Here is a 20,530-nt window from a genome sequence, read left to right on the forward strand (position 1 = left end):
CCCATGAAGGGGGTAAAGAGGTTTGGCAAGGAGGGGGAGTTCAGTCCCCGATATGTCGACCCTCACAAATTTCTCAGTCATTTTGAAAAGATAACTTACGAGATTGAGTTGTCTTCAGACTTAGCTTTAGTGCACCCAGTGTTCTATGTCTCCTTGTTTAAGAAAAGCATAGGAGACACAGAAGTCGTAGTCCCTATAAAGGACATAGATATTCAGAATAGCCTCTCTTATGATGAGATCCCTGTCAAAATACTTAATTATCAGATTCACAGACTGAGGAACAAAGAAGTTCCTCTAGTCAAAGTTCTTTGGCGGAATTAGTCCGTTGAGGGAGCTACTTGGGAAGCAGAAGCAGACGTGTGGACCAAGTATCCTTACCTCTACTCTACAAACTCAGACTCATCCAAAGGTCACAGTTTTTCTTTGAATTTACTCAGTATCATATTCAAATATAGCTACCAACTTAGTATCGATTAATGTTACATACTCAGTTATGTATTGACGAATTAATTCAGTCATGTACTCATACATCAGATAAGCATGTTCATTATATAAACTTAGCTTATCAGTAATCCCAGCCATGCATCCATGAATTATGTTCATCTATGTACTCATGCATCAAATATACATGTTCAGTATATAAACTCTGTATATCAGTAATTTCAGTTATGAAGTAATGTTTTAGTTGTGCATGTCCAATGTCTAAATTCAGTCTATTAGTATTCTCAACTTAGTCAGTCTCATTTGAGGACGAATGTTCCCAAGGGGAGATACTATAAGACCCCACAAAATCCTAAGCTTAACTCAGTCCATAAAAACTTATTAAGGGGTCCCAGACTTAGAAAATTTTAGCTAAGTATTCAAACTTAGTATTATTTTAGCCTTCGTAAGTTGTTAACTCTATGTCATAACTCTTTTGACCTTGAAATATCAATCTTTAGGTTGATACATGATCAGGAATGTCATAAGGTATTTTCAAACAAGTTTTAAATTTTTCGAACCTCATTTAGACAATGTTCAAATGACTAAAACAGTGAGTCAACGCGATCTCGATGCATCGCATCATCCATCACAAGGAAAGATAATTTTTCGCTCAGCTCAGTGAAATTTCCAATAAACCAATATGAACTCGATGTAGCGCACTGTCTATCATGTCGATCCCACCAATGCAGTACGTCGATCTACATGTCGAAAGTTCAGTTTTTAGTCATTAGAAGCCACGTCCTTAGGGGTATTTGGGTTTTTTTCCACGTCCTTCAACCCCCCAAAAACACAAAATCTAGCCCTCTATTTGCTACATGCACTCATTATTTCACAAATTGCTCAAGAACAAAAAAACTAGGTGATTGGATTTTAAATTCAAGGTTCAAGATTCCAATATTAATCTTAAGAATTTAGCAACCAATATATGTGAAGTGTTCATCAGTTGGGAGTAGGATTCAGCATCGAGCGAACCTAGGGATGAGGGCATTCCTTCCAGGAGAGGTCTTGACCCTTAGTAGAAATCCCTGCATTACCAAACTACGTAGCCATCATAGGTTGAGATATCTTCCTGCCAGATATTATAAGGGTTGATACATCTCATTCGAGTTTTCCTGCCAGCGAGGGTTGGTGAAAGAACTTCCTATTAGAGAGGGTTAACTCACAGCTTGTCTTTACCCATGGCACCGTATTGACACCCTTTCGACTAGGGTTACAAGTTGGACCTAAATATATTCTGAAAGGGGCATATCGATTAGATGATTACCATCTAAGTCTTAGTTTTAGATTCAGTCTCAGTACAGAACTCAATTTAGTTCTACATATTTATGACTGTTAGACACAGTTACTCAGCTTAGTACAAAATTCAATATAGTTCCATAGAATTAGGACTGTCAGCTACAGTCATTCAATTATCAGTAGTGTACTATTAGTAAACTCAGATATCAGTCAATCACTATTCAGCTGTCACAATTTCAGTTACAGTATATGTATTCATGCATGTACTCTCATTTAATTTTATTCATGTCATTCCACCGGTATTGTTCATTCATATGAACCCATGTATTTTAGCCTACCTCACTTAGAATACCAGTACATTCAAAGTAGTGACGCATACTTTTCTCTTGTACTATGATGTCTTATATCATAAGTTCAGACGCACGGGCTCCCGAGCACCCTTAGTAGTTCAGATTTTCAGCAGTCAAAGTTAGTGGTGAGTCCTCATAGTTTGAGGATAGGATTATTTTCTTTATTATTACAGTTTCAGTAGTTGGAGTTAGTTGGGGGCTTGTCTATCCACTCCATATTTCAGACAACTTAGAGGCTTTTCAGACTAGCATATTTTTAGACAAATATTTTAGTTTTGGTATTGCTATACCGCATTCAGGTTTATGTCAGTATTGAACCTTATGGCAAGTTTCCGCCTAAATTTTGCATATTTACAGTATTATTATTCAGCTATTACAGCAGGTACCAGTCATGGGTTAACTTGTGGTCCTTCAGAATTATGAGCACCGTGTAGTATCCGGGGTACAGACTCGGGGCATTACAAGTACATTACAAAATTAATGATCCACATATATGTGTATGTGCTACATTTTCTCATAATATAGGAACGAGTTTTAGCACACACACCATATTCAGATAGTTTGCAGCTTCCAGTCAACAGGTGATGAGTCCTTTTAATTCAAGGGATCGAGTTAGTCATATAGTTTGAGCAGTATTTTATTTTTCTTTATTCAGTCATATTAATTTGAGATAGCTGGGGTTTATGTCCTGTCTACCTTTAGTCAATACTAGTAGAGGCTTCATAGACAGTCAGTAGAGTTAATGTATTTAATGCAAGTTTTGTTTTGTAAAAGCAGAGTTGTGATCATTTTAATTTAGTTTTGTAATGATTAGATTCATAAAATATTTATCTTTTGCTTATTTTGTTCAAATTTATGTATTTTTTCAGTTGCTCATGAGTTATGACAGTAGAAGTGTTAACTTGGGATCACTAGTGATCCTAAGCATCGTGTGATGTCTTGGGACCCATTTTTGGGGCGTTACATATAATTTGGTTTTTCTCTTACCCTAAGGCGAGAAATATTATCTTTAAAGGTTAAACTTATCATTTTGTTTAGGTGAAGGACTCTAAATCTAAGAACCCAACCCTTTAGTCAGTTCTAGTTGTTAATGGGTATCTATAAGTATTTTTTGGGCATCTACCTAGACTCTATCCCATGTGGGAAACAGATCTTGGAATAGACCTTTCTTTAGATGCATAATATATCTTTTTTCCTTATTACAGAATGGCTTACCCTGAGCTTAAGGAATTCAAAGATCAATTGAAAGACCTCTTTGAAAAAGGTTTCATCTGGCCCAAAATCTCTCCATGGGGTGCTCCTATTTTCTTCATGCATAAGAAAGATAGTTTTATCAAAATATGCATGGATTATCGTTAGTCGAACAAATTCATACTCAAGAATAAGTATCCCATTCCTAGGATTAATGACTTGTTTGACCAGATACTGGTGCTAGTTTTTTGTCAAAGATAGATCTTAAAATCAAATATCACTATCTCAGAGTCAAAGAATATAACATTTCAAAAATAGCCTTCAAAATTCGGTATGGTTACTATAACATTATTATTATGCCTTTCAGACTAATAAATGATTGTATCTTTTATAGACTTAATGAATAGGGTTTTCAAATAGTATATGGACAAGTTCATCATTGTCTTCATAGATGGCATCTTCATTTATTCTTGGAGTGAGGAAAACATGCAGATTATTTAAGGACCATTTGCAGACTTTTAAATGTCACCAGATATATACTAAGTTTACCAAGTATGAATTTTGGTTGAAATCAGTAGCCTTTCTTGACCATATCATTTCCAGTGAGAGCATTCTGGTTGATCCATAAAATACCAAAATAATTAGAAACTATCCTAGACCTATTTCTTCATCAATTATTAGAAGTTACTTTGTCTTAGCCAGTTACTACATGTGGTTTGTAGAAGGTTTTCCATCTACTACTTTTTCAATGTCCATATTTACTCAGAATAAAGTCAAGCTTTAGTAGTCTGATGCTTTTGACAAAAGTTTTCATGAGTTAAAGACTTGACTCAATTCTGCTCTAATTTTAACTTTACCATAGGGTTCGAATGGGTCGTTTGTATATTGTGATGCTTCTAGAGTTAACCTTGGAAGTGTGTTAATGAAACAAAGTAAGCTCATAACTTATACATATAAATAACTCAAAGCTTTTGTGATGAATTAACTGACTTATGATCTTAAGTTGACAGCTGTAAGTTTTGCCTTAAAGATCTGGACGCACTATAAAGTTTATGTGGATTTGTTAATGGATCTCAAAAGACTTTTGTATGTGTTCAATTAAAAGTATCTAAATATTTGTTAGATGATATGGCTAGAGTCATTAAAGTATTATGACATAAGCATTTTGTCCCATTTGAATAACACCAATCTAGTGATCGATGCCCTCAATAGACTATTTATGAATAGTGTTGCCCATGTAAAGGATGAAAAGATAGAATTAGTTTGTGATGTTCATAGACTACTTTCTTGGGAGTTCTTCTTGTTGATTTAGTCGGCGATAGGTTTATAATTTATAATCATTCAAAATATTCATTAGTAATGGAGGTGAAGGTAAAGCAGGATAGTTATCCTATTTTGCTTAAGCTGAAGAAAGTTGCCCATAATTTGAAAGTGGAGGTTTTTGTAATACCTCGTGTTAGTCTTAGCTCAGTTTAGCCCATAGAGCATGCATAAGAGGTATAGAACCTAAAAATTTAGCTGAGCATTGGGACTTCATTTTATTTTTGGCCTCTTAATTTTGATGATTTTTAAAGTGACCTTCCCGACCTTGAGACATAGGGTTTTGAGTTAATTCATGTTCAGAGGTGTAAGGAGCATGTCTCGGGAAAGTTTTTGATTTTTCAAATGAGGTTTGGGTTGTGTTTGGATTTCAATTCCAGCAGCTAAATGTGATTTCATTGTGTCGTGATGCTTATAGTGATGAGTCCCTAAGCACATTGCGGCGAAGCCTTAATCAGCGTTCCTATTATGAATTTGAAACCCAGAGGGGCAGTATTGTCTTTTCGTACCAACCTAATTAGTGAAACCATGAGATTAAGTCATCATTTAAGGCAATATATGCCCAATTTCCTCAATTTCTCTTTAAAATAAATCCTAACCATCACCCAAATTCATCAATTTCTATCATTATCCCTTCAAGAAAGCTCAATAATTCAAGCTTCACCACCCAAGAACTTTCAAGACAGTTAATTCTCTATCAAGATTAAAGCTTTAAGGTATGGTTGATGTTCATCCATAGGCCATTTTCACTCAAGGAGTTCAAGAATATATTTTAATGTTTAAATTCATGAATTTATATGTTAACAGTGAGTTATCTTCATGAAGTTTTTATGAATTTAAATTATACATGATGTTTACAAGTGATCTTCATTGAAAGTATCCCTTTGCATGCTTGAATGAAGAAAATTCCATGTTAAATCCCTAAATTATGGTTTTAGTGTTATAATTATGTTATCCCCATATTTTTAAATTGTTCCCATGCTGAAGCCCATGAATTTCAAGAGTTTGATGAAATGCCTAAGAGATGAATTTTGAACAATGCCCCCTATCATGTTCTTCAAAGCTTTTATGTATCCATATTGTTAATTACATTCACTGTTGGGGGTTATGAATACCCGAAACTTAGTTGTTTACATAGTTTATAGTATTTTCAAAATAATTTTAGATATGTATAAGCATTATCCAACCAGTCAGTTATCATAATCAGTTAAATTTAAATCAGTTCAGTAATCCGAGTCAGTTCAGTTAGGAGTAGGATTTAGCACCGAGCGAACCTAGGGATGGGGGCATACCTACCAATAGAGGGTGTATCTATTAGTAGCAATCCCTGCATTATAGAACTACGTAGCCAGTGTTGGTTTAAGATGTTAACCTGCCAGTTGAGAGTTGACGTATATCTTATTATAACACCTGCCAGTTGAGGATGACTCTTTAGTAGATCCACATAGCCAGTATTAGTACCCGTGGCACGGTACTGACACTCTTCTAAATGGGGTCATAGGTTCGACCCCAATTAGCTAAGATTAGGGCATGTCGATTAGATGATACCTCTTACAGTCTTAGTTCAATATTCAGTATAGAATCCAGATTCAAGCTTGTTTAACCATAGCATACAATTATCAGTTATTTAGTTATCTGTATTTTAGTACTTTAGTTACAGACTATTTTAGAGTATGTTTTATGTGTCATGCATTCTCAGATTTTACAGTTTTCATGTACTTATGTTCAGTCATTCTATGCTATTCATTTAGTCAGTTATTATTTATGCACATAAACCTATGCATATCAACCTAACCTCATCTCTCATACGAGTACATTGAAAGTACTGATTGCATACTCTTTTTTTATGCTATGAATTTTAATATCATAGGTTCGGATGCTTAGGCTCCTGACCATGCATAGACAACTAAGCCTATTAGCAGCAGTAGTTGTGGTGAGTCCTCATCTATCGAGGACATGGTAGCTTATTTCAGTTTTACTTCAGTACTTTCTTTCAGTTTGTCCAATCAATTCTTTTCAATTAGTGTTAGAGGCTTTTAGATATTTTAGACAGTCAGTTAGTTATTAATTTTACCAGTCATGGTTCAGTACTTTTAGCAGATGTATTCAGACTTATGATTTTAATTATACTTTTAGTATTGTTTCTATTTTTTCTGAAACCTTATAGCATTATCAGTTATTTCTGCATATGTCTTTAATTATCAGTATATTATTTAGTGCTCACAGCAGGTACTAGTTCATGGGTTAGTTTATGGTCTTCTAGGGTCGTAAGCACCGTGTGGCATCCAAGGTGTACTCCTGAGGTGTTACAAACTTGGTATCATAGCCAAAGATTTTAAAGTATCCTAGGAAGTCAGAAGGTTGCATTGAGTAAAGTCTTGTACATAGGTGTGAAGTGCACCATACTTATGGACAGGAGTCTATAAAATGTTTTAGAAAAAGTTACCCTTTTCAGTTTTCAAGTTGTGTGAATAAGAATGAGCTAAATTTATACTCTCGTTCTAATCCATCCTTTGTTTTGTTACAAAAAATTCCTCCCAGAAAAAATAATGGAAGAAGGAATGGAAATCAGCCCGTACTTTTGCCTGTTCAGGAAAATCCCTTGAATGAGCATGTCTCTCATGCCGAATTCAAAGCTACTTTTACTACCTTAGCTCATTCAATAGTTGTATAGAATGATCAATATTTTGTTGTCCTATCTAGGTGTAACAACCCAAAATTATCTCCTGAGACGTCACACGGTGCTTAAGGCTACAAGTAGACACAAGATAACCCTTTGAGCCTATTACTACTTATAATAACTGATTTCAGGATGAAATAAACCAAAACACTGGAATTGTCATATCAAATGAAAGGAAATACGAAGATAACACTTGGCCCAAACATCCACAATACTAGAAATCTTAACATAACAACAATCTGATAACTAGTCTGACAAAGCCTCTACTACTCCATGAACTAGAGAGCTATTGGGACAGGTCCCTAACTGACTCAAACTAAATTGAAAGCAATAACATAACCACTCAAATATTGAAATGTCTGAAGTTAGGTCCTCGAATAATGAGGACTCACCACGGTAGAGATGTAGGCAAAGGTACTCAAAAATCACTGACGAGGCTGGGACTGAGCACCTGAACCGACATTATAAGACAATGTAGCACATAGACGTATATGTGGATCAGCACTTGGGAATGTACTGAGTACATGGGGGTGTATGAATTTATGTAAAAAAATATCAATACTCTTTAATCAAATCATGTATGCAATTAGAAATGACTCACATAGCATGAATAAGTCAAAAATGTCAAGCTCGTAAATTATGTAGAATGTAGCATGCAACACAAATCTCGTGAGTCATTATACTTTAGCTTTAAAATTTGTACTCTCCTCTTATTCTCATTACTCATAGGCTAAAGGAAACTTTAAACAATACTCTCAACTCATGCATATATCTCATGGAGAGTATGGAGAGTAAAACTTCTTTAATGCTCAAGAACTTAGAAATTTTTTGGACTCAAAACACTTGGAACTTAGAATTATATTACTTTCGTTTAAAAACTGATGATCAACTCTCATTAGTAGAGAAAACTACTTTCTTCTTTGGAAAATACTCAAAAACTGCTTATTTACTTTAGAAAAATCTCATCTCAAGGGAAAATACTTTAGGGAGGTTCTCTTAACCAACATAAACCATACGAGCTATATGGAGTCCAACGTCTTGTCCTCCTAAGAAGGAAACCTCACATTGAGGAGGGGTATTATACTCTTGCTAGGGAGTAAAACCTCAACTCAGTGATCACTTATCTCAGCCTCGAGCATACTCATCTCAACCTCAGGCCCAAAATATCAATCCTACGGTGGCACGTAGTTCTGGGGTAAGAAACCATAGTGACTTACCCAACTCAGTTCTAAATACTACTCCCTTTAGTTTGTCTCGCTCATCTCATTAGAAATCCACTTTTAAAATAATCTCATGGTTCATAAAGAACCCAACAATCAAATCTGTAATCTTATGTAGTAAAGTGGATTTCAAAGCTACTATGACCATTAGGTCAAAACTTTCTCAATGTTCTCAAAATACTTATATCATGGGTGCTTATAGCACAAAATCTCATAAAACTAAAATCTCAAGTAGGGCTTAATGACCCATGATTCAACCTCAAGTTAAGACTCATCAAAATGCATACTAGATAGCATATAGATTCATAAATCATGTAGAAATCTAGAAGTTACAGCAATTTGCCTTAAAATCTCAACATACTCATGTACTTCAATTTCTAGAACATTGAAACTATTAAATTCTCAAGGAATAACAACATAAGGTATAAACCTAGCTTCAATTTCTTAAGGAAACATGTAAAAATCATGCTATTTGACTTTCAATTCATGGGAAACATTAAGATATTGCAACCAATAATAATGGGTGAAAACCTCTAATTCAATTTCATGTAAAAATCTCATAAACTGCAGAAAATTATAGTTTAAAATAAGCCTTTGGGCACAAGGGTAAAAGGATTACCCTTGTTCAAAACCCCACATACCTTAGATTATGAAATTGGATGAACAAGCTTGCTTTAAACTCTTTTTCCTACTCTTGAGAGAGGGTTCTTCTAACTCTTTACTTGGGGAACTTGAATTTCAACTCAACTTGTAAAATCTATGAAGGATTCTTGAATTTTTTGGAGAAGGATTTTAGATTGTTCTTGAGAGAAAAACCCTAGCTTTCTTATGTTGGGATGATGAATGAAGCCATCTGCTTCGTTGGAATATATCTGAATGTTAAAAGGGTGGGAAAAGACCAAAAAGCCCTTTTTAAAATGACTTAAAAATTTGATCAGGTTGTACGACGGCGGGATGCGACGGTTCGTCGAAGGCCCGATGGACTGTCGGTCCTAACCGTCGAACCTGGTCCATAAACTCAATTTTTGTCTCGACTATAATGGTGGGGTACAATGGTACGTCGTTAGTTCGATAGCCCATCGGCCCTCTCCATCGCAGTTAGCTAGTTAGTTGATCTTTTACCCCCTTACAATGGTGAGATGCGACGGCCTGTCGCTAGTCCGACGGTCTATTGACCCTCTCCGTCGCACCTGGGCAATTCTACTACTTTCTAGAAAAGGCTATATCTTTCTACTCCGACATTAATTTTTGACCAAAAAAGGTATCGTTGGAAAGATAACTCATTTTCCATACTATAGGAAGTCATTTTCAAGAAAATTTAACAAAATTAAAACACTAATTACTTGGGAAGTCTCTTCTCAATCTTTTAGGGTCGAAATTACACTTCATTCGGCATGCTCTAATGCTCAGACTACTAGGGAACTTTGTGGGGTCTTACACTAGGCTTATGGTTCATGCTTAGCAAAGTGAGAGAAAGGTTTAGAAAGAAAGGGAGAAAGAATAAGAGGGCCAAAACTAGTAGTTTTAAGTTATGGTTAGAGAGTGGTACTCGTTCCCAATCTTGAAATAAATTCTCAGCCCCAGCTCCTTCCTCAGCTAGTACGTAAGTGCCAAAGTTCAAGAATAATAATCAGGATAAGCGCTAGGCTCTAGCCCCAGGGTAGAATGAATAGCGGTCGTACTAATCCTCTTTGCTAGAAATATGGTAGGAATCATTAGGGTATGTCTAGGGATGGTAGTGGTTTGTGTTTGGGATCTATCAATCCAGGCCATAGAGTCAGTTTATGCCCGCAGGTGGGTCAGCATAGTTAGCACAGTCGTTCCCAAGTTACAGCCTGTCGCCCGACTCAGTAGGGCACCACTCCCAGTGTACCCAGTGGTCAATGCCAAAACAAATTATGTGCATTCCAGTCCCAACTTCATTAGAAAAGTTCTCCTGATGTGGCTACATATACGTTACACGTCTTTTCTTTATATTTAAGCTTTATTAGATCTCGAAGCTTCACTTTCTTTTGTAACTTTTATATAGCTGTCAATTTTGATGTAAGTCCAAAAATGTTAGAAGAGCCTTTCTTAGCATCTAACCTAGTGGTTAAGTCTGTTACAGTATCCCAAAAAAATCACTTCAGTTGATAGAAGAAATAGAGTCATTTGGTTTCAATTCCCTAATAAACCAGTCATTGAATAGAGGGGTAGTAACTCAGTTCCTAGGGGTTAGATGTATTTTTAGATCCTTTCTTAAAATCCTATAATAGCATATGATCTAGAGTTAGAAGCATGAGCCCAAAAGTTTAGCAGCAGTAAAGTAGGGGTAGTGTTATCTAAACTGAGTAGATTATGTATCCATGGGGCTAGTTGTATGAAGATGAAATCAGTAGGCTTGAAATGGTGCATGCAAGAATTTAAGTTATGATTCAAAATTAAGTATGATTATATGTGTATGATCTAGTGGTATACCCAAGGTGATATGGGATTGTATTATTTTTAAGTTTTAACGGTAGGTGTGCTTATGTAGTACCCTTGAGTGATAATTTTAAATGGCGCTAGTAATGTAATAATTAACATTCTTATCAGCTAAGTTAGGGGATATAGGATCTTGATATTGAGTGTCCAGTTGTAATGGTAATTCGCATGGTTTAGGGAGAAAGATAAGTTTAAAGATGTAAAATTAGTACGCTATGATGGAGGTTAGTATGGCTCATTAAGGTTTGGAGATATCCATGTTAGGTGTTAGAATCCAAGTTGAATCTTTGAAGATTGAGCTAATAGAAAGTAGATTTGAAGCATTAGATGGTGTGAACTCATGGTATGGTGATACTCTTGAAAATTCTAAGTTTTTTAGTGCTTAAATTATTGTATGATGATTATTAGGGCTATAGAAATCTAGAAATTTGTATATCAGAAGGAATTACCAGTAATTGGTCTTATATTATCAGGCATAGTCTTTTAAGGTAAGTTTATCCTTATGCATATTACTGTACCACTGACTTAGAAGGATGGATTGAAGCTAGGGGGGAGATGATAGGACCAGTAACTAAGTGAGGCTCTCAGATGCTAGTTGTGATGCCAGTGTGTTGAAGAACAATATTAGGGAGGATGATGCCCGACCCATGCTTATTTCAGTATTTGTACTTCAGCTATCATAATGTCTACTCAGGCCTTACATGTCAACTCTATGATCATAGCTCATATTCATGCACCTTATAGAAAATCATGTGCTCTCTCAGTTCCTAGTATGAGGAGTTTTAGTTCACTCAGCAGTACGAATCATGTTCCATGAATTCAGGAACTCCAAATTCAGGTCATGCAGCTCATGACTTATGTAGTCATGGTTTATAGTATGTGCAGTTCCAGGTATTTATGATACACTCTTAATAAACAGCAAAATTCAGATTATGTCATGTATATCCTCAATTTATCTTCTTTTATGAATTCATGCTCCAAATACTCTATTAATCACACCTTAGTTAAGTGTCAAAGTTATGCATAGTATTCCTTCATGCTTCATAGCCTTATGTTCTAACCTTTTAGTGAACTCTCCTTAATATTAAGATAGTGATGATGAATGGTTGTTTATATGGGAGACAATAAATATTTCTTATTGATGAAAGATTATTGTATGCTTTTTTAGATAAGGCGTAAGTGTGAGGTAAGATTGAGGCTAGGTTTTTTATGTATGTCCTGGTTATTTGAAAATTTTATGAGTGTTACCTTGAGGTAGTGCATGGAAGTTGTTGATGATAAAGGTTTGGAGGATATAAGAAAGATGCTTTTATAGGTGTTTGCTTAGAAGTGCATAGGTGGTTATAATGATAGGCTTGTTTATATATATGTGAATGGATGTATTGTGCGTCAGTGAATATCTAGTAAGGGTGGAATGTAGTTGTTGGAATGGTAATACGAGTTATTTATGAGATGAGAAGTTATGAAAAAATGTAGGGTGTATTAAATTCATGATTCAAACTAGTATTACAGTGTTATGTATGTACTTTGTTGATTCGAGTAAGCTTGAACATAGTGGGAGAATTAAGTTCAGCTCAGACTTCAGCAGGTAGAGTTATCAGTGCCCAAGTGAATATTTTAAGTAGCCTCAAGTGAAGTACAGTTTTGAAGTGGAATGTATAGTTAAGAATAGGCTTTCAGTATGATTCAGTCCGTATAGCCAACAATTCAGTTTAGCAGTCAGACAAGCAAGTTCCTATGATTTTTCCATCCTTCAATCTAGTCGTACGATCCGAAGTTTCATGAATTGGTCATTCCATGGGGTAAACTAATCGCATCCATGTAAATTATGAATTTAGCTCAGTTCATACATTGTGCATTGTGTTTCAAATTCAAATATTCAGACATGATTCAGTTTGTAAGTGTCCCATGCATCATCACAGTTTTTCCTTAGTATTTTAACCAAGACATTATCATTCAAGGGATGAAATATCCCAAGGGGGAGATATTACCTTGAGTTTTCATATCCTAAACCTATCATACTTTCTTTACGAAACCATATCTAGCTTGAGGTAAGGGTTACTCATAAGTTGATTCTCTCATTACTATCTCATATTTGTAACCGGTCTCATGTCATTACATGTATTCAAGAAATCAGGTAATTCATGTATCATGTTTTAGAATCAGTTATGCAATCATGTTCCAGGTCATGCATATTTTGTACATGATCTCAGTTACTTCGGTATAGTACTCTCAGCCTAACCTGTCTTATTCGAGGATGAATGTTTCCAAGGGAGAGATATTGTAATAACTCATATTAGTCTTAGCTCAGTTCAGCCCATAGTGCTTGCATAAGAGGCTTAGAACCTGAAAATTTAGCTAAGTTTTAAGGACTTAGTTTTATTCTTGGACTTTTAACTTCGATGATTTTTAAAGTAACCTTCCCAACCTTGAGATGTAATTTTTTAAGTTAATTTATGTTCAAGGGTGTAAGGAACATGTCTTAGGAAGTTTTGGATTTTTTGGACGAGGTTTGGGCCATGTTTGGATTTTAATTCCAGCAGCTCAATGCGATTGCATCATGTTGCACCGCTTATAGCGATGAGGCCCTTGGCGTGTTGTGGTGAATCCTTAATCAGCATTCCAGTTACGAATTAAAAATCCAGAGGGGCAATCTTGTCTTTTCCCACCACCCCAATTCATGGAAATTCGAGATTAAGTCGTCATTTGGGGCATTATATGCCTAATTTCCTCAATTTCTCTCTAAAATAAACCCCAACCATCACCTAAATTCATCAAGTTCAATTATTATCCCTTCAAGAAAGCTTAAGAATTCAAGCTTCACTACCCAAGGACTGTCAAGAAAGTTAATTCTCTATCAAGATTAAAGTTTTAAGGTATGTTTGATGTTCATCCATGGGCCCTTTTCACCCATGGAGTCCAAGACCTATTTTTATGTTAAAATTCATGAATTTACATGTTTACAATGAGTTATCTTTGTGAAGTTTTTAGAATTTAAATTATACATGATGTTTGTAAGTGATCTTCGTTGAAAGTAGCCCTTTACATGTTTGAATGAAGAAAATTCTATGTTAAATCCCCAAATTATGGTTTTAGTGTTATAATTATGTTATCCCCACTTGTTTAAATCGTTCCTATGTTTAAGCCCATGAATTTCAAGTGTTTGATGAAATGCCTAAGAGATGAATTTTGAATTATGTTCCCCTATCATGTTCTTCAAAGCTTTCATATGTCCATATTGTTAATTACATTCACTGTTGGGGGTTATGATTACCCAAAACTTAGCTGTTTACATAGTTTACAGTATTTTCAAAATGATTTTAGATATGTATGAGCATTATCCAACCAGACAGTTATCATAATCAGTTAAGCTTAGATCAATTCAGTAATCCGAGTCAGTTCAGTTGGGAGTAGGATTTAGCACTGAGCGAACCCAGGGATGGGGGCTCACCTGCCAGTAGAGGGTGTGGATCTTAGTAACAAGTTCATTTGGGAGTAGGATTTAGCACCGAGCGAACCCAGGGATGGGGGCTCACCTGCTAGTAGAGGGTGTGGATCTTAGTAGCAATCTATGTGCTCCAGAACTACGTAGCCAGTGTAGGTTTGAGATGTTAACCTTCCAGTTGAGGGTTGACGCATATCTCATTAGAGCACCTGCCAGTTGAGGGTGACTCTTTAGTGGATCTGCACAGCCAGTATTAGTACCCATGGCACGGTTCTAACACCCTTTCAACTAGGTCACCGGTTGGACCCCAATTAGCTTAGATTGGGGAATGTCAGTTAAATAATACCTCCTATATTCTCAGTTTAGTATTCAGTTTAGAATCCAGATTCAGGTTTGTTTGTCCATAGCATACAGTTATCAGTTATCAGTACTTCAGTTATAGACTATTTCAGAGTATGTTTTATGTTTGGTCATGCATTCTTATATTTTACAGTTTTTATGTACTTGTGTTCAGTCATTCCATGTTATTCATTCAGTCAGTTATTATTTATGCACATGAAACCATGCATATATGCCTAATCTTATCTCTCATACTAGTACGTTCAAAGTACTGATCACATACTCTTTTCTTGTGTTATGATTTATAATATCATAGGTTCAGACACTCAAGCTCCTGACCGTGCATAGACAGTTTAACCTATCAGCAGCAGTAGTAGTGGTGAGTCCTCATCTATCGAGGACATGGTACCTTATTTCAGTTTTACTTTAGTACTTTCTTTCAGTTGTCAGTTGGAGTTAGTTGGGGCCTTTTCCATCAATTCTTTTCAGCCAGTGTTAGAGGCTTTCAGACAGTCAGTTAGTTATCAGTTTTACCATTCATGTTTCAGTACTTTTTGCAGATGTGTTTAGACTTGTGATTTCAGTTATACTTTCAGTATTGTTTTCTATTTTTCTAAAACCTTATGGAATTATCAGTTATTTTCGTGAATATCTTTTATTATCAGTATATTATTTAGTGCTCACATCAGTTACCTGTTCATGGGTTAGTTTGTAGTCTTCCATGACCGTAAGAACCATGTGGCATCTAGAGTGTACTATCTGGGCATTACAATTTTCTTCCAAGAGAGATAGTGTACTTCGTTATCAGGGCCACTTATGTCTTCCAAATATTAATGATTTGAGATAATAGATGCTAACATATTCTCACAGTTCTTGGCATTACTTTTCACTCATGTGACACTAAGATGTATCATGATCTATGGGAAGTTTATTGGTGGAATGACATAAAGAAAGATATCGTAGATTGTACTAAACTGCCAGCACATAAAGATTTAGCACCAGAGATCGGGAGGTATGACTCAGGCTATTAGCATTCCTACTTAGAAGCGGGAAAAGATAAATATGGACTTCATCACAGGATTACCTGGCGCGCATTGATAGAATGATTCAATATGGGTTGTCGTAGATTGAAAGATTAAGTCAGCATATTTCTTTCCAGTAATACTATATATTCAACCTAGGATTATGTTATGCTTTACATAAGAGATTTGGTATGGTTTCATGGAGTTCCCTTATCTATCATCTCAAATAAGGGTACTTAGTACACACCAAAGCTTTAGAAATCATTTCAGAAGAGTCTTTATACCGAAGTTAATCTTAGCACAATTTTTCACTTGTAGATAGATGGTTAGGTAGAGCAGAAAATTCAAACTTTAGAGGATATGCTAAGATCTTCTGTAATTTACTTTAAAGGTAATTAATGATCTCTTACGTCTCATTGAGTTTACTTACAATAATAGTTTTTTCAATCCAATAATCAAATGGCTTTGATTTCTCATTTGAATAAATAAATGTCATTTTTAAATGTTTAAACAAATAATTTTAATATTTTCTATAAAATCAAGTCTATGCAAAAATCAGCCACTTTAATTAGTCAAGTTAGTTTTTTTTTTTGGTAAACCATTTTAAATGGACGCTCCTAAGTGCCTTAGAAACCTTCTTAGGGCGCTAATTTAACCCTTACTCAGAATCTCTAGTTTTAAAGGTTTATTTTTGTTTTTGAACCTTTGAAACTCCTTTAAAATTTTTCTTGATTTTTTCTATAAAAATCAAGTGGCAGCTCTGTAAATTTTCTTAAAATTACGTCAAAATTTTCTCAACTTTTTTGAAATAGTTTTAAGATCAAAACCATTTTCTCGCCAAATAAAATTCGTAAAGGGATAAAACAGAAATGGCAACTCTGCTGAGGATTTATCGAGGTTCTAACCAAAAAAAAACTTTCTAACTTGTTATGGCTAATTATTACGTGTTTATTTGTTTTGATTTTATATAAACTGGCATTTCGTTCATATTTCCTCCACTTTAGAAAATTGACACTCACACACATTATACATGTGGATTTTGCATTGTACTTTTCCAAAATTCTTTCAAATCACCTATTTTAGAGAGTCGGTGCATATGTGGGGTAAGCGGGAGTTTTACTGCTGTGGGACCACGTATCTTCTCATATAGGAAGTCTAAGTCCGTGTCTATCCAAATCTTAGCAAAACTTAAGATAGAGCATTGTCACCCTTGATTTAGGCCATGCATGCATAAGTCATAGGTGGTTTGACCCAAGGTATCTTCCCTTGAATTTAGGAAATGCCCTTATGTCAACTAGGTTTACGACCCATTGAAGATCCTCATATTATGTGCATAGATAATGATAAATTAATCTAAGTCAAAATTTGACCAAATTTAGTTCGGGAATCTAACTCCAAACTCGATAAAGGTTATTAATTGAAGCTTGAATCAATTTATCAGAATCTCAAATTGATATTTAATGCGAGGCTTACCTTTGGCTTGAAAGGTCCCACGTGTGCTAGGACGCGTAATGATTGTTTATGTGCTAAAATGTTGTATTGTTTTGCTTGTCTATGCTTGCTTGTCTGTGTGTTTAAAGAATGTACGCTTGGCTTGAAACAAGACTAGTCCATTATTCCTATTTCGAAGTTCTAAAGCATTAATAGGCATACAAGACTAGTCACATTGATCATGTTACCCTCACAATTTGATTTTTCCATATTTGATTATAGTCAAAACTATCTAGACATTCTATTAATAAAAAGACTATGTTGTCTTTAAAGCTTTCAAGTAAGCCTTTTAGTATGTTTATTCAAATCAACTATTTCATCTTGTTCGAAGTCCTATTTTTCCCATCAAATTCAAGATCCGTTAAATGATCAAAGTTCTAATCATTCGAACACTTTCTCAAGTGTCCTCTCCTTCAAATTCTGTACTTAGGTTGTTTCAAGTCAAATATATGTCTTTTGTTTTGTATATTACTTTGGCCAATCATCATTCTTTCCTTTTAGAGAGAGGCTGATTTGTATTGGTAGTCAAAACTTGCTTGTTTCACAAAGGTAAAGTAATCGCTGGCAGAACATCATTATTTCACACGGCCTAAGGTTAAGAAGGTAACTATAGATTCATCAGTTCTTGCTTGGGCTAATAGAAGGACCCATTCAACTATCGATCCTAGTTTGATTAACACAAATACTTCATCTGAGTCAGTTCCTACTTTTTTTGTGGTAATGGACCCAAGTGCCTCGATAGGAACGGAAATAACCCCAGAGCTCATTTTCGATTTGGAGAAACAAATTACCGAGCTAAGGCACATGGTGATGTAAAGTAGAACACCTTCTCAGACTCCTCTAAACGTGACTTTGCCTCCTGATACTCGACAAAAGGGACCTATGTTTCCAACGCGAGAAAGAGTTGATCAGGAAAGTCATTTTGCTCATGTTTCTCAGAATGCCCTTTCTGGGTACACATTTGATCGTCCAAAGGTTCAGAACATACCACACCATGCTCCGCCAGTGTATACCTATGTATTCACTCCGCTAGTAATACAAACACCAAGGTTTTACCGCTTAAATGCTAATCATAATGTTAAAACAGAGAATGATCCGAGAGTGTCCACTAATGAGATGGTGAACAGGAAGCTCAAGGTCTTGGAAGATTCAATGAGAAGCCTTTGGGGCCTTAGGAATAATCAAAGTGTCAAGTATGAAGAGTTGTGTGTATTTTTTGAGATCGAGTTGCCTCCAGGTTATAAGATCCCAAAGTTTGAAAGATTGATGGGTCCGAAAATCTTTTCTTTCACTTGAAAACTTATTGTTAAAAGTTGATTGGTGTAGGCAAGAATGAAGGAATACGGGTCAATCTATTTAGTCAAAGCTTGAGTGTAAAGGCTCTAGAATAGTATGCCAAGCAAGATGTAACTAAGTGGCGCAATTGGGATGACCTGGAAAATGCTTTTATGGATCACTACAAGTTTCATATCGATATCATCCCTATCACTAAGCTAAGGAAGAAATCAAATGAGAGTTTTCGTAAATATGCCATACACTGTAGAGAAGAGGCGGCCAGGTTACATCCTCCTATGGAAGAAGCTGAAATGATCAGTTACTTCATCCATGCGTTGAATCCAAAATATTTTGATCGCATAACAATGGCTGGAAAAACATTTATTGTATTTGTCAAGACTGGAGAAATGATTGAGGATGGCCCCAAGACAGGAAGAATAATAAACTCGACAAAACTGCAATCAACTTATAAGGTCTTCCAGACTGGCTCTTTCAGAATTGGAAAGAAAAAAGAGAAGGGGGTAATGGGAGTGATGACTCAAGAAAAATCTTCCAACAAGAAACAACCTCCTCGATATCAACTCAATACTCGACATGCTCACTATCCGATCTTCAATGCATAAGCGACATATCATGCTCCACCTCCTCCATAAAGCTATCAAAATAATGCTCCTCGTGACAATCAGGAAAGAAAGCCTTCTAGAATTTTCACGCCGTTGGCAGAATCTCTACTCGATTTTTTGAATAGTTGAAAGATGAAAAACTACTTCATCCAGTAAAAGTAAATCCTGTGAACACTTCTACTAATTGGTATGATCCAAGCAAGTGATGTGCTTACAACTATGGAGTTGCTGGACATGCTACAGTGAAATGTATCACTCTCAAGCATAAAATTCAGGATCTGATTGACAACAAGGTGATAATTCTTGAAGAAGATCCGGCTAATGTTAAAAACAATCCATTACCCAATCACAAGAAATAGTCATCGGAGTCATCCATGAGAAAAAATATAAATTTTCCTCAAAAGGCGCACTTTTGGCGTTCTTTTACCCGGCATTTGGAAGTCATTGCTTTCTTTTCTTGTAATCGTACTTTCTTGTTTTATTTCCTTCAATCACATTATTTCCTTGTAATCACACTTTATGATCTGATTTCCTTATAATCGCACCCTTTTGTTGTAATGAACTACGTTCGACCTGATTTTCCTTGTGGAATACGTAGGCTGCCTATGTCGTCTTTGGTTAACCCCTTAGAAAACTTATCCTTTCATTATATGTAATGAACTACGTTCGACCTAATTTCCCTTATGGAATACGTATGTGGACTATGTCGGCTTCGGTCAACCCCTTAGAAAACTTATCCTTTCATTATATGTATGAACTAACTACGTTTGACCTGAATTCCCAAAAGGGATATGTTGGTGGCCTATGTCGGCTTCGGTCAACCCTATAGAAGATTTAACTTCTCATTTTATGCTGGAACTACATTTCCTACCTCAATGGAATGCGTAGGTACTACACTGGCTCGGTCATATTTTTCGTAAAAGTTTCATAGTAACTATGATAATTTTTTTTAGAAGATCTCAAAATTCATCAGAAGGATCCTTTCCCAAGTTGAATAAAGATGACATTAAAGCATGTAACTAGGGCAGAAATTTTTAAGAAGGTCTCAAAAATTTCACATGTGCTACAGAGTTGAAAATCAGACGTTATTGAGAGTACTCTATGTCGGATACAACTCAAGTGTTTTGCATTCTAGACTGGAGCAGAATTTTTTAGAAGATCTCAAAAATTCCATACTATATGTTATAATAAAGTTTGGGAATTATGTTATAGATCAGGGCAGAATCTTTGAGAAAGACCCTCAAAAATTCAATAGAAGCTGTATTGCAAGATCAGAAAAATTTACAAATCAATGATCAACAAAGTGCATCAGGAGAGCAAGACAAAATCAAAACAGTCAGTCTCTCAAAACTAAGAATTTTTATTTAAATGCAGGAATAGTGAAGTCACAAA

The sequence above is a fragment of the Capsicum annuum genome, chromosome 1 (genome assembly GCF_002878395.1).
Source record: "Capsicum annuum cultivar UCD-10X-F1 chromosome 1, UCD10Xv1.1, whole genome shotgun sequence".
Taxonomy (NCBI): domain Eukaryota; kingdom Viridiplantae; phylum Streptophyta; class Magnoliopsida; order Solanales; family Solanaceae; genus Capsicum; species Capsicum annuum.